Source organism: Rhinichthys klamathensis, unplaced genomic scaffold (assembly GCF_029890125.1).
Source record: "Rhinichthys klamathensis goyatoka isolate OS25496 unplaced genomic scaffold, OSU_Roscu_1.1 h1tg000595l_1, whole genome shotgun sequence".
Taxonomy (NCBI): domain Eukaryota; kingdom Metazoa; phylum Chordata; class Actinopteri; order Cypriniformes; family Leuciscidae; genus Rhinichthys; species Rhinichthys klamathensis.
Window position 1 is genome coordinate 1,388,047 of NW_026607051.1, and position 17,013 is coordinate 1,405,059.

The following is a 17,013-nucleotide window of genomic DNA, read 5'->3' on the forward strand; positions in this document are numbered from 1 at the left end:
ACCTGTTCATCATTTCTGTGCAGCTCGGTCCAAAGATCATCTGATCACACGTTGGACTACTCACTACAAGTGTTTCATAATCAATTAATTTCATAATACACAATTTTAAAGTTGTCCCACACGGGACTCGAACCCACTATCTATGGGTTAGATGCCTGTCACTCATCTCGTTGAGCCACTTGCCAGACATGCATCTACACAGCTGCCGAAATTCAATATTTTCAAGAGAGAATCAAGTCAAAATTAAGAATTTTGAAGTAAATGGAGAACATTTTGTATTTAAAAAGTTTAGATTAAATCATCCAAAATTGGTCAGATTACTACTCATTACCATCACTACAAGTGTGCCAATTTTCTAACTTGTGGTTCATAGGGCTGCCATTGACTACCCTTCTGGAAGAAGAACAACAATGAATTGGACGTAAAAGCACTGCATGTTGTGTGTGGCAGATTCAGATGAGATCATTCTTATGCACAATGCCTGGAACAGATGCAACTTCTGCATCTTTTCCTGCCACAGTACCTCATGCGGTCTGGGCACATGTCACACTGAGTGGCGAACCCACGACGCTGAACATCGGGATCCGTGGTGTAACACGTTGAGCTAATCACTCATGCACGTTCACCAGCCTGCTGAGTAGAGGTTTCAGTGTGAGAATGAGTTCACAAAAAGTTCCATGACATGTTAACCAGATTAGCATGCTAAGCTAGTTTAATGCTAATTTAGCTTATGACGTGGTACATCAAATCCTGGCAAAATAGATATCATCGGATTCGACATGATGCAAGGAATCGATAGACACCAATTTTATGATTTTGTGACAAACTGTTCACAAGTTACAGCCTCTTAGCCAATTTTGGGTTGACCTTGTTAAATTTGTGACATCATAACTTTTTTATTACAGTATAGCAAAAAAATCGGGAACAGTACTTTTATGCGGCTCGGTCCGAAGATCATTTGAGCAAATTTTGGACAATTTTGGACAAATTTTGAAGGAGGAGTAGCGAAAAAACTGTTTTACATTCGCTCCAATATGGCGGCCAGTCACATTGTTGGAAAATGACAAATGAGATATCGTCTAAATCGGCATAAACCAAGGAACATAATGTCATAAAGAACTCAAAATTTGAACAATATTTTCAAATGTTATAAGCGTTTTTTCAAAAAACAATGATATATCTGGAACACTAGGTGGCGCTGTGATCAAACTTCTCATGTCGCTTTAGGACATGGTGTCGGTCATCCCTACCAAATTGTGTGCTGATATGTCAAATAGTTTAAAAGATATTGCAATTTATGACAAAATTCAAAATGGCGGACACGTGGTACATCCCATCATGGCAAAATCCATATCCACGGATTCGGCATGATGCAAGGAATCCATAGATACCACAATTATGATTTTCTGACAAACTGTTCAAAAGTTATTGGTCAAAATAGCAATTGTTCATATCTCATGACCCATAGGTGGCGCTATTCCCAACTTTGCATTGGAACCTCAACACATGCTTCCGATGAAGTGTACCAATTTTCGTTTCGATTGATCAAACTTTGGCCGAGATACAGCCTCTTAGCCAATTTTGGGTGGACCATGTTAAGTTTGCGACATTATAACTTTTTTTTTCCAGTATAACAAAAAAATCGGGAACAGTACTTTTATGCGGCTCAGTCTGAAGATCATTTGAGTGCATGTTTGGAGAAAATTGGACAAAATTTGAAGGAGGAGTAGCAAAATAACTGAATACTGTACATTTCAAAATGGCCACTACTGTAATGGGCGGGGTCTTAATGTAAGGTATTGGTTGTGATCAGCATGATGAGTGGAATCAGGTGTACTAAGTTTCATGTCTCTAGATCAAAGGGTTCAAAAGTTATAACCATTTCAATGTTGAATTTTTGAACTGGTGGTGGCGCTATAGAGTTGGTCCTAGAGGGTCAAAAATTGGTCCAATTACTATTCATTAGCATCACTAATAGTGTGCCAAATTTCATCATTTTCCTACTTACGGTTCATAGGGCTGCCATAGACTCCCATTCACGGAATAATAATAATAAGAAAACCAACAGATACAATAGGTGCCTCTGCACCTTCGGTGCTTGGCCCCTAATAAGAAAACCAACAGATACAATAGGTGCCTCTGCACCTTCGGTGCTTGGCCCCTAATTAAAGCTGCAAGCAGCCTTACGGGGCCAAGCCTTCAATGGTTCCATGGGTTCAAAAAGTACTTAAAAATACTTTGCTTTCAAAACTTTAAAAGAAACTTTAATAACCAAAGTATTCTTACTCATTAACTTCTTACCTCACAAAAGAAATGAGATCATCCAGCTGCCGAGGTTCAGTAGTAAAAAAGAGAATGAACTCAAAATAAAGACTTTGCATATAAATGAAACACACGTTGTATTTAATAGGAAGAAAGAATAGTACAATGCGTTTCAGGATGATAAAGAAATTGAAATGACACAACTTTATAAAGTTGTAAGACAAAGGACTTGAACCCACAATCTCTGGGTCATATGCCTGTCACTCATTGAGCCCCTGGAAAGTCATGTGTTTCCATAGATGTAGAAGTTCCATAGTTCAAATGAGAATCAACTCAAAATGAAGATTTAGTATTTAAATGGACAGCATGTTACGTTTAATGAGTTTAGTTGATATTATTGTGATTCACTGTTAGGTGGTTGTCCTGCACCTTTAACAAATAAAGTTAGTCCAAGATGCAGTATATAGATCGATAAAATATTATTTTACAACATTAAGATTAACAGGTTCTTGTAAGAATCTTACAATTCTGGACTTTTGGTACTACTAAGAATATTGAACTGCACTAAAGGAGAGAATGTTTTGTTTTTGCATGTGGGTCCTAAAGTCTGGAGCAGGTTTCCTGATAATATTCACTATTCTGTCAAACATTCCTAGTTTAATTGTAGATTAAACACTTCTCTTTAAACAAGAATTCACGCAATGCATTTTATAATCTTGTAATTTTGTTATATTAGATCTAATACATATTTTTATGTTCTATTTTCAGTTTCTAAATTGTCATGGGCATATTAGATATTAGGTCATTAAGTTAATATTCAGAAAAAATACAAGTACTCCACAGCGACTCTAGGGGTCACTGTTTGACAAATGGAAATTTTGCATGGTGTGTCTTTGATGTAATACAACACTATTAACTAAAGCTTAAAACAATTATTGAACCTGGTCTTTAAACTGTAGAAGTTTGTCAGTTTATAAATCCATTAACACCATATACCTAGCCTCCCTTTGTTCTACTAATGGTCACAATTGTGACCTGACGAATAATCAAGTTTTTTGTATGGATTTTGATATATATTTTTGACGTAATTGTTAAAGATTGTTTAATATCCTTATGTATTCATACATGTTATCTCAGGGAAAAGAAATTGGAATTACATGGGTTAACTGCCATATGCAACTGTAACCTATATTTTTGCTACAAGTACATTACTTTGACAGTCATCTTTGATAATGTCTTGTACAATTAAGTTTTTTTTTTTATGCTGCCTAGAAACAATATTGTGAGAGGTGATAAAAATGTGAATTAAAAATAACGATTATTTTTAGTTTAAATACCATTTAGCACATTGGATAAAGTAAGCAAATTAGAGGGGGCCTTTGAAGTGATTTTAAAGCACCATTGTTGCATATTTAAATCTTTACAGAACAGAATACCAACCGTTTCTTTAGTTATTCACAATGACACTTATGGTTACACTACTTGCTTTTCCCAGTATGGTTTGTGAAACTAAACTTAGTGCCTAGTTAAGAATGGCTAGAAGAATGCACGCAACTTTCCAAATGCAAGATAAGCCCATGCAATAAAGGTCACATATTCCAAGAATTGACACACATTTGTTTTAATAAAAAAAAAACACATTAAACAACATTTAACAAAGCTTTGCCATAAAAATGAAATAAAAATCAATCAGTAGCATTTCAGAACATAATGGACAAAATTAACCTAATTTCAATAGAAAACATGACTTAAATCAATATTTGCCATTCATTAAAAAAAAAACAAAAAAAAAAAACACCAATACCATCATTTCAATATATATACACACACACACACAACCATCTTAGTTGTGCATTTCAATACAAAGTCATTTTTGTATTATTTTTACAGCACTCTTCTTAGTCAAAGGTTTTTTAGCTGGTGTAATAGGAGGCGTTGTTGGCTCAGATGGTCTTTTAACTGGAGACTTGGGTTCTGGAGTGCTTTGTGTCTCTGTGACACAGAGGACAGGGTTGATTTCATCGATATTCACTTCAAATAAATCCTCATCACTGGGATGAGCGGATGAAGCGTTTTCAATATTGGTGACTTCCAAACAGTTATTATATGTTAAAGTCAGTTCATCGGAGGATAGAAAGAGTTCTTCTATATCTTGTGAATCACAAGTTGACAGTTCAAGTTCTGGTGCTATGAATTTTGACAAAGTTGAGTTCGAAACCGTAAGAGAAGTTATTTGACTGTCTTGATTTATCTCAATTATTCCATTGCATTTTGTTATATAGCTTTTTGTGTTCCGTAGAATTTTGCAAGTCGGGCAACGGTGAAATTGCTGTTTGATGTTGAATTGTTCTTGTGATTTGTGGCATTTTGGACATTGTTTTTTAATGTTTATTTGCACCCCTATTGGCTTTTGTTTCACCACTGTATTAGGTAGAGAGGGTTCTTTACTGATTTTAGGGCCTTGACCAGGTGGGAAAACTTGGTCCTGTGCAATAGGTTCCATGGTTGTTTTCAGGGTTGTTGTGAGGCTCTTAAGGCTGTTGTACAGTCTAGTTTTAAGATTGGTAAAGGTGTAGGAGTTACCTAGTTGCAGTTTTGAAACTTGGTTTTCCCAAAGAGTAAGTTGAATTTCTCCAGATGGATCTTGCAAGGAACATTCTTGGATCTCACAGTCTGTACCCCAGGCCTTTACAGTAGTTGCGTTGTTTAGCTTGCATACTGTTGCAGATATTTTAGTGATCTGAAAATTTAAAGAAAATCGTACATGTACAATCAAAAATATACATCAATAAACATGATTACAAGGGAAATGTATACAACTGCTGTTGTGGTCATAAGAAGAGGAAATAGCCAAACTTTTCCACACATTAACCAATTTGAAACGCATTAATCATGTTTGTAAAGCATCTAGCAAAGATAACTGAGAAGCAGAGTAATCTTTGCCTGTGCATCTGAAAAATCTTTCACATTTTAGCATTTTTTTGAACGTCAGGCTACTTTAAAATGTTTTTCTCCCCATAAAAACGATTTTGCACAATCTACAGAGGGCTAATATATGTGATTGTACTACTCTCCAGAGCATTACTACAACAAGTAAACAACCCTGTAGGCTATTTACACAGTGAGAAGGTTGAAAAAAAAACAGCTTACCAATTGTCGTGATCCCAGAGTTTTTGCTTCTTCTACAGTGAGTTTTTCTATCTCTTTTGGTGGTTTGTGGGGAAATGTAGATGTTGCGACTTCCACAGCAGTACTCCGATCACACTGAATGAAATATTCAGAATTATTGAGGCCTAAAGAATGAAAAAAGTGAGAATTGATATGGGCTTGTTTGTACAATGAATTTGAAAGGAATACGATTACTGAAAGTTTATCAGATAGAAAACAGGATTAAATAGCTAGACTACCACTTACTTGGCTTTTTTGTTATGTTTGACAGTTTAACCGCTGTCCGATTTAATGCTAATGTTGTCCAAGTTTGATGTTTTTCGTGCGCAAAGATGACAGCTTGGTGATATTCACTGCGACCTGTTTGCAAAGTTGCATTAAAAAACTTTGAGTTTGTTCTAGACAGTTGCACTCTGGAAACTGCATGAATGTAAACATAAATGCAGTTGTCAGATTCACTGGTCTCTGGTCCATTTAACCCCTTAACTGTCACCGTCCCGCTACCGGGACGCCTAACTTTACTTCACTATATTTCCATTAAATCCTAATCTAATTATGACAAATTATATATCGTTGGAAAGGTCTAAGACTTCTAAATAGATATTCTACCCCTGTTTTGTGTTACAAATTATGTAGGAAGAGTAATTGATGAATTTATGACAAGAGTGCACCTCAAAAAATCTGCATCATAACAGGAGGTCTGACCTTTGTCACAAAAAGTCGATGCACCCATATTTAATCATTGAAACTTATGTTTTTATGCTAAAAGTTCACAATAAAACATATAATCTAGTATTTTTCAATAAAAAAATGTAATATAATATTATCCTCTAAAAAATATAATATATATATTATCCTCTAAAATATAATATTATATTTTTTATCGCCTTTTTTATTATATCACATATTTTAGTAGTTATCATAAATTAGGTATCATTTGAAAGCTTATGAACTCAGAATTCCTCCTGTGAAAACCGTTTTATAATTGAACGTTGCGTTACCATAGAAACGGTACTCTAAATTATTTTATCAGGCTCCTCCCCTTTTGGGCATCATCATATTTCATAATTTATGATCAAAACCTTTTCTAATCTTGACAAAACACATTGTCAGAAAGGTCTGTGTCTCAAGGTTCCATATTTTGTAACAGAATTGATATTTGGACAGAAATTTATTAATTTGTTAAGGCAGAATGTTTACAACTAAATTCAATGGAATTCAATGGCACCCGGTGGCTATTTTTGGTACTACGCCTAAACAAAATCTCATGGGAACTTCAATTTTTGTGATATCAACTTCAAATTTGGAACATAACTTGGTTAGATTTATGGCTTTGATTTTATAGTAATTTTATAGTAAAAAATATTTTGTAAAATATATATTTTATATAAAATAAAAAATATATAGTACAGTATATTTGATTTACTGTATATTTAAACTTACATAACTTTTTCATACTTTCATTTTTTGAAGTGTTTTCACTTCAGCAATAATCTGCTGAGTGTTTTCTTTAAAACAAGACCAAACTTGGGTATATATTCCAAAGCATTCTTGAATTACAACCATTTAAGTTTGAATAGTGCATTTTAACCCCCATTCTCAAAAGGGGGGGTGACAGCTAAGGGGTTAAATATTTGTTCATTTTTGCTGTTGCATGAAAAAAGAGGTTTGCAAGTGGTGTGATTTATAGTAGATTAGGCCTACTAGAACAGAAATTGACAATGCTTGGTATGCAATTAACAAACGATTCAATTAGGGTGATTGCAGGAATTAGTAATACATTCATCAAATTGCTGAGTTAATCATTTTAGAATTGGGAAGCTTGGTTTAGTGGAGGCAAGAAATGGATCTGAAAGTCTGCTGGAAATAATTGAAAGGTAAATTTACTTGTATAATGCCTTTTAGGGATGGAGAAATGAAGCCTCTTGAACTTAATTAAGCTTTACTCTGATTGTTTTGGGAAAATATTCAAAGCATCAGGAGCAGCAATAAACCTGGAGTGCAGCTTTGTGTATAATGATAGTGTATTGTTTGATGTGTAATGATATTTTGTTGCTTATTTGAGAATAAATAATTGTATACATTATGTAAATTCTTTAGGTTAGCTTTTACTAGTCTTTTTGGCAATATACCTCAACTAATTGATGTTGATCCAAATAATGTACTGTTAGAATAGTAACTATTTGTAATTTAACATTCATGTAGTAACTAATTAACTTCTATTTACAATTACAATTTATTTTTTAAAACAATTCTTAATGTTAGATAATACAAAAATGTTCATGTATTTTAATGTGATTTTATGGTTTACTATTATGATAAAATTACTTTTATTTATTGTCCACATGACGAGAAGGAAAAACTGATATTCAAGTCACTAAGTAAGTCTAATGTTTATGGGACTTAAAATAATTAAAAGATATGCATATGTACACATTCAAATGTTTAATGTCAGATCAGTTAATATTGTGGAGTTGGTCAAACCATTTCTTGTATGGAATTGAAAGTATTCTTTACTATATACTTTGCAATAAAATGTTGCCAGTGGTTGATCAATTGAATAGGCATTTGTGTTCTGTTTGAAGCTTTATGTATTTAACTTGAAATGTAAAAAAGGCAGCACAATTTAAAAAAATAGAGGTTTACCTAGACCACCACAAACATCTTATCATACCCTTCTGCTCTCCAGTTCACTACTTTACACACAATGCACAAACACATATATGAAGTTGAGAATTAACACATGGAGGCAAAAAAAAAAAGAGGATACGACTATACATAGGAAGAAAACAACCAATTTATGTAACTGCTTACAATGCAATTAGAATAGTTGAAAGTCAATGACTGCTCATTTGTTCACAAACCTTTCTGGATATTTAAGACTTCAGGTAAGAATCAACATAGAATGAACAAAAACACATTTCTAATCCCAAAAGAAAGATTACAACAATGCTTATCTGGATAATAAAGGAATTGAAATGACAACTTAACACATTTTTTTTTTTAAATTAAAGTTGTCCCACATGGGGCTTGAACCCACTATCTCTGGGTCAGATTTCTGTCACTCATCTCATTGCACCACTTGGAAGTTGTGTTTTGGCCAAGATGCAGAAGATCCATAGTTCAAGTGAGAAGCAACTCAAAATGAAGAATTTTTAAATAAATTATCTGTGTGTTCTATTCTACTAGCTCCTTCACCTGGAACAGAAGCAACTTGTCCACCACTTAAAGCCTTATGGTTTAGCCTGATAACTGAAGAGCCACATTAGAAAGAATGGCATCTGGCTAGCATGCTAACCAATTAGTATGCTAAGCTAACTAAGATAAGGCAACAAACACAGGCTAGGTCAACTGCAGAGAGGAAGATCTTTGGTATGGGGGCTACTATCAAAAACCTGTTCATCATTTCTGTGCAGCTCGGTCCAAAGATCATCTGATCACACGTTGGACTACTCACTACAAGTGTTTCATAATCAATTAATTTCATAATACACAATTTTAAAGTTGTCCCACACGGGACTCGAACCCACTATCTATGGGTTAGATGCCTGTCACTCATCTCGTTGAGCCACTTGCCAGACATGCATCTACACAGCTGCCGAAATTCAATATTTTCAAGAGAGAATCAAGTCAAAATTAAGAATTTTGAAGTAAATGGAGAACATTTTGTATTTAAAAAGTTTAGATTAAATCATCCAAAATTGGTCAGATTACTACTCATTACCATCACTACAAGTGTGCCAATTTTCTAACTTGTGGTTCATAGGGCTGCCATTGACTACCCTTCTGGAAGAAGAACAACAATGAATTGGACGTAAAAGCACTGCATGTTGTGTGTGGCAGCTTCAGATGAGATCATTCTTATGCACAATGCCTGGAACAGATGCAACTTCTGCATCTTTTCCTGCCACAGTACCTCATGCGGTCTGGGCACATGTCACACTGAGTGGCGAACCCACGACGCTGAACATCGGGATCCGTGGTGTAACACGTTGAGCTAATCACTCATGCACGTTCACCAGCCTGCTGAGTAGAGGTTTCAGTGTGAGAATGAGTTCACAAAAAGTTCCATGACATGTTTACCAGATAAGCATGCTAAGCTAGCTTAATGCTAATTTAGCTTATAACGTGGTACATCCAATCCTGGCAAAATAGATATCGTCGGATTCGACATGATGCAAGGAATCGATAGACACCAATTTTATGATTTTGTGACAAACTGTTCACAAGTTACAGCCTCTTAGCCAATTTTGGGTTGACCTTGTTAAATTTGTGACATCATAACTTTTTTATTACAGTATAGCAAAAAAATCGGGAACAGTACTTTTATGCGGCTCGGTCCGAAGATCATTTGAGCAAATTTTGGACAATTTTGGACAAATTTTGAAGGAGGAGTAGCGAAAAAACTGTTTTACATTCGCTCCAATATGGCGGCCAGTCACATTGTTGGAAAATAGCATATGAGATATCGTTGAAATCGGCATAAGCCAAGGAATATATTGACATAAAGAAATCAAATTTCAAGCAATGATAGCAAAAGTTATAAGCGTTTTTTCAAAAAACAATGATATCTCTGGAACACTAGGTGGCGCTGTGATCAAACTTCTCATGTACCTTCGGGCCATGCTAATGATGATCCATACCAAATGTGGTGAGGAAATTTCAAATAGTTTAAAAGATATTGCAAATTATGACAAAATTCAAAATGGCGGACACGTGGTACATCCCATCATGGCAAAATCGATATCCACGGATTCGGCATGATGCAAGGAATCCATAGATACCACAATTATGAATTTCTGACAAACTGTTCAAAAGTTATTGGCCAAAATAGCAATTTGTCATATCTCATGACCCGTAGGTGGCGCCATTCCCAACTTTGGCCTGGGACCTCAGAACATGCTTCCGATGAAGTGTACCAATTTTCATTTTAATTGATCAAACTTTGGCCGAGATACAGCCTCTTAGCCAATTTTGGGTGGACCTCGTTAAGTTTGCGACACCATAACTTTTGAACAAAGATGAGTAAAAAAAATCGGGAACAGTACTTTTATGCGGCTCAGTCTGACGATCATTTGAGCCCATGTTTGGAGAAAATTGGACAAAATTTGATGGAGGAGTAGCGAAAAAACGGAATACTGTACATTTCAAAATGGCCACTACTGTAATGGGCGGGGTCTTAATGTAAGGTATTGGTTGTGATCAGCATGATGAGTGGAATCAGGTGTACCAAGTTTGATGTCTCTAGATCAAAGGGTTTAAAAGTTATAACCATTTCAATGTTGAATTTTTGAACTGGTGGTGGCGCTATAGAGTTGGTTCTAGAGACTCAATATTTGGCTCAATTACTTTTCATGACCATCACTATAAGTGTGCCAAATTTCATCATTTTCCTATGTACGGTTCATAGGGCTGCCATAGACTTCCATTTGCGGAAGAAGAAGAAGAATAATAATAATAATTAAAGCTGCAAGCAGCCTTACGGGGCCAAGCCTTCAATGGTTCCATGGGTTCAAAAAGTACTTAAAAATACTTTGCTTTCCAAACTTTAAAAGAAACTTTAATAACCAAAGTATTCTTACTTATTAACTTCTTACCTCACAAAAGAAATGAGATCATCCAGCTGCCGAGGTTCAGTAGTAAAAAAGAGAATGGACTCAAAATAAAGACTTTGCATATAAATGAAACACACGTTGTATTTAATAGGAAGAAAGAATAGTACAATGCTTTTCAGTATGATAAAGAAATTGAAATGACACAACTTTATAAAGTTGTAAGACAAAGGACTTGAACCCACAATCTCTGGGTCATATGCCTGTCACTCATTGAGCCCCTGGGAAGTCATGTGTTTCCATAGATGTAGAAGTTCCATAGTTCAAATGAGAAATAACTCAAAATGAAGATTTAGTATTTAAATGGACAGCATGTTACGTTTAATGAGTTTAGTTGATATTATTGTGATTCACTGTTAGGTGGTTGTCCTGCACCTTTAACAAATAAAGTTAGTCCAAGATGCAGTATATAGATCAATAAAATATTATTTTACAACATTAAGATTAACAGGTTCTTGTAAGAATCTTACAATTCTGGACTTTTGGTACTACTTAGGATATTGAACTGCACTAAAGGAGAGAATGTTTTGTTTTTGCATGTGGGTCCTAAAGTCTGGAGCAGGTTTCCTGATAATATTCACTATTCTGTCAAACATTCCTAGTTTAATTGTAGATTAAACACTTCTCTTTAAACAAGAATTCACGCAATGCATTTTATAATCTTGTAATTTTGTTATATTAGATCTAATACATATTTTTATGTTCTATTTTCAGTTTCTAAATTGTCATGGGCATATTAGATATTAGTTCATTAAGTTAATATTCAGAAAAAATACAAGTACTCCACAGCAACTCTAGGGGTCACTGTTTGACAAATGGAAATTTTGCATGGTGTGTCTTTGATGTAATACAACACTATTAACTAAAGCTTAAAACAATTATTGAACCTGGTCTTTAAACTGTAGAAGTTTGTCAGTTTATAAATCCATTAACACCATATACCTAGCCTCCCTTTGTTCTACTAATGGTCACAATTGTGACCTGACGAATAATCAAGTTTTTTGTATGGATTTTGAGATATATTTTTGACGTAATTGTTAAAGATTGTTTAATATCCTTATGTATTCATACATGTTATCTCAGGGAAAAGAAATTGGAATTACATGGGTTAACTGCCATATGCAACTGTAACCTATATTTTTGCTACAAGTACATTACTTTGACAGTCACCTTTGATAATGTCTTGTACAATTAAGTTTTTTTTTTTTATGCTGCCTAGAAACAATATTGTGAGAGGTGATAAAAATGTGAATTAAAAATAACTATTATTTTTAGTTTAAATACCATTTAGCACATTGGATAAAGTAAGCAAATTAGAGGGGGCCTTTGAAGTGATTTTAAAGCACCATTGTTGCATATTTAAATCTTTACAGAAAAGAATACCAACCGTTTATTTAGTTATTCACAATGACACTTATGGTTACACTACTTGCTTTTCCCAGTATGGTTTGTGAAACTAAACTTAGTGCCTAGTTAAGAATGGCTAGAAGAATGCACGCAACTTTCCAAATGTAAGATAAGCCCATGCAATAAAGGTCACATATTCCAAGAATTGACACACATTTGTTTTAATAAAATAAAAAAATACATTAAACAACATTTAACAAAGCTTTGCCATAAAAATGAAATAAAAATCAATCAGTAGCATTTCAGAACATAATGGACAAAATTAACCTAATTTCAATAGAAAACATGACTTAAATCAATATTTGCCATTCATTAAAAAAACACAAAAAAAAAAAACACCAATACCATCATTTCAATATATATACACACACACACAACCATCTTAGTTGTGCATTTCAATACAAAGTCATTTTTGTATTATTTTTACAGCACTCTTCTTAGTCAAAGGTTTTTTAGCTGGTGTAATAGGAGGCGTTGTTGGCTCAGATGGTCTTTTAACTGGAGACTTGGGTTCTGGAGTGCTTTGTGTCTCTGTGACACAGAGGACAGGGTTGATTTCATCGATATTAACTTCAAATAAATCCTCATCACTGGGATGAGCGGATGAAGCGTTTTCAATATTGGTGACTTCCAAACAGTTATTATATGTTAAAGTCAGTTCATCGGAGGATAGAAAGTTCTTCTATATCTTGTGAATCACAAGTTGACAGTTCAAGTTCTGGTGCTATGAATTTTGACAAAGTTGAGTTCGAAACCGTAAGAGAAGTTATTTGACTGTCTTGATTTATCTCAATTATTCCATTGCATTTTGTTATATAGCTTTTTGTGTTCCGTAGAATTTTGCAAGTCGGGCAACGGTGAAATTGCTGTTTGATGTTGAATTGTTCTTGTGATTTGTGGCATTTTGGACATTGTTTTTTAATGTTTATTTGCACCCCTATTGGCTTTTGTTTCACCACTGTATTAGGTAGAGAGGGTTCTTTACTGATTTTAGGGCCTTGACCAGGTGGGAAAACTTGGTCCTGTGCAATAGGTTCCATGGTTGTTTTCAGGGTTGTTGTGAGGCTCTTAAGGCTGTTGTACAGTCTAGTTTTAAGATTGGTAAAGGTGTAGGAGTTACCTAGTTGCAGTTTTGAAACTTGGTTTTCCCAAAGAGTAAGTTGAATTTCTCCAGATGGATCTTGCAAGGAACATTCTTGGATCTCACAGTCTGTACCCCAGGCCTTTACAGTAGTTGCGTTGTTTAGCTTGCATACTGTTGCAGATATTTTAGTGATCTGAAAATTTAAAGAAAATCGTACATGTACAATCAAAAATATACATCAATAAACATGATTACAAGGGAAATGTATACAACTGCTGTTGTGGTCATAAGAAGAGGAAATAGCCAAACTTTTCCACACATTAACCAATTTGAAACGCATTAATCATGTTTGTAAAGCATCTAGCAAAGATAACTGAGAAGCAGAGTAATCTTTGCCTGTGCATCTGAAAAATCTTTCACATTTTAGCATTTTTTTGAACGTCAGGCTACTTTAAAATGTTTTTCTCCCCATAAAAACGATTTTGCACAATCTACAGAGGGCTAATATATGTGATTGTACTACTCTCCAGAGCATTACTACAACAAGTAAACAACCCTGTAGGCTATTTACACAGTGAGAAGGTTGAAAAAAAAACAGCTTACCAATTGTCGTGATCCCAGAGTTTTTGCTTCTTCTACAGTGAGTTTTTCTATCTCTTTTGGTGGTTTGTGGGGAAATGTAGATGTTGCGACTTCCACAGCAGTACTCCGATCACACTGAATGAAATATTCAGAATTATTGAGGCCTAAAGAATGAAAAAAGTGAGAATTGATATGGGCTTGTTTGTACAATGAATTTGAAAGGAATACGATTACTGAAAGTTTATCAGATAGAAAACAGGATTAAATAGCTAGACTACCACTTACTTGGCTTTTTTGTTATGTTTGACAGTTTAACCGCTGTCCGATTTAATGCTAATGTTGTCCAAGTTTGATGTTTTTCGTGCGCAAAGATGACAGCTTGGTGATATTCACTGCGACCTGTTTGCAAAGTTGCATTAAAAAACTTTGAGTTTGTTCTAGACAGTTGCACTCTGGAAACTGCATGAATGTAAACATAAATGCAGTTGTCAGATTCACTGGTCTCTGGTCTATTTAAATATTTGTTCATTTTTGCTGTTGCATGAAAAAAGAGGTTTGCAAGTGGTGTGATTTATAGTAGATTAGGCCTACTAGAACAGAAATTGACAATGCTTGGTATGCAATTAACAAACGATTCAATTAGGGTGATTGCAGGAATTAGTAATACATTCATCAAATTGCTGAGTTAATCATTTTAGAATTGGGAAGCTTGGTTTAGTGGAGGCAAGAAATGGATCTGAAAGTCTGCTGGAAATAATTGAAAGGTAAATTTACTTGTATAATGCCTTTTAGGGATGGAGAAATGAAGCCTCTTGAACTTAATTAAGCTTTACTCTGATTGTTTTGGGAAAATATTCAAAGCATCAGGAGCAGCAATAAACCTGGAGTGCAGCTCTGTGTATAATGATAGTGTATTGTTTGATGTGTAATGATATTTTGTTGCTTATTTGAGAATAAATAATTGTATACATTATGTAAATTCTTTAGGTTAGCTTTTACTAGTCTTTTTGGCAATATACCTCAACTAATTGATGTTGATCCAAATAATGTACTGTTAGAATAGTAACTATTTGTAATTTAACATTCATGTAGTAACTAATTAACTTCTATTTACAATTACAATTTATTTTTTAAAACAATTCTTAATGTTAGATAATACAAAAATGTTCATGTATTTTAATGTGATTTTATGGTTTACTATTATGATAAAATTACTTTTATTTATTGTCCACATGACGAGAAGGAAAAACTGATATTCAAGTCACTAAGTAAGTCTAATGTTTATGGGACTTAAAATAATTAAAAGATATGCATATGTACACATTCAAATGTTTAATGTCAGATCAGTTAATATTGTGGAGTTGGTCAAACCATTTCTTGTATGGAATTGAAAGTATTCTTTACTATATACTTTGCAATAAAATGTTGCCAGTGGTTGATCAATTGAATAGGCATTTGTGTTCTGTTTGAAGCTTTATGTATTTAACTTGAAATGTAAAAAAGGCAGCACAATTTAAAAAAATAGAGGTTTACCTAGACCACCACAAACATCTTATCATACCCTTCTGCTCTCCAGTTCACTACTTTACACACAATGCACAAACACATATATGAAGTTGAGAATTAACACATGGAGGCAAAAAAAAAAAGAGGATACGACTATACATAGGAAGAAAACAACCAATTTATGTAACTGCTTACAATGCAATTAGAATAGTTGAAAGTCAATGACTGCTCATTTGTTCACAAACCTTTCTGGATATTTAAGACTTCAGGTAAGAATCAACATAGAATGAACAAAAACACATTTCTAATCCCAAAAGAAAGATTACAACAATGCTTATCTGGATAATAAAGGAATTGAAATGACAACTTAACACATTTTTTTTTTAAATTAAAGTTGTCCCACATGGGGCTTGAACCCACTATCTCTGGGTCAGATATCTGTCACTCATCTCATTGCACCACTTGGAAGTTGTGTTTTGGCCAAGATGCAGAAGATCCATAGTTCAAGTGAGAAGCAACTCAAAATGAAGAATTTTTAAATAAATTATCTGTGTGTTCTATTCTACTAGCTCCTTCACCTGGAACAGAAGCAACTTGTCCACCACTTAAAGCCTTATGGTTTAGCCTGATAACTGAAGAGCCACATTAGAAAGAATGGCATCTGGCTAGCATGCTAACCAATTAGTATGCTAAGCTAACTAAGATAAGGCAACAAACACAGGCTAGATCAACTGCAGAGAGGAAGATCTTTGGTATGGGGGCTACTATCAAAAACCTGTTCATCATTTCTGTGCAGCTCGGTCCAAAGATCATCTGATCACACGTTGGACTACTCACTACAAGTGTTTCATAATCAATTAATTTCATAATACACAATTTTAAAGTTGTCCCACACGGGACTCGAACCCACTATCTATGGGTTAGATGCCTGTCACTCATCTCGTTGAGCCACTTGCCAGACATGCATCCACACAGCTGCCGAAATTCAATATTTTCAAGAGAGAATCAAGTCAAAATTAAGAATTTTGAAGTAAATGGAGAACATTTTGTATTTAAAAAGTTTAGATTAAATCATCCAAAATTGGTCAGATTACTACTCATTACCATCACTACAAGTGTGCCAATTTTCTAACTTGTGGTTCATAGGGCTGCCATTGACTACCCTTCTGGAAGAAGAACAACAATGAATTGGACGTAAAAGCACTGCATGTTGTGTGTGGCAGCTTCAGATGAGATCATTCTTATGCACAATGCCTGGAACAGATGCAACTTCTGCATCTTTTCCTGCCACAGTACCTCATGCGGTCTGGGCACATGTCACACTGAGTGGCGAACCCACGACGCTGAACATCGGGATCCGTGGTGTAACACGTTGAGCTAATCACTCATGCA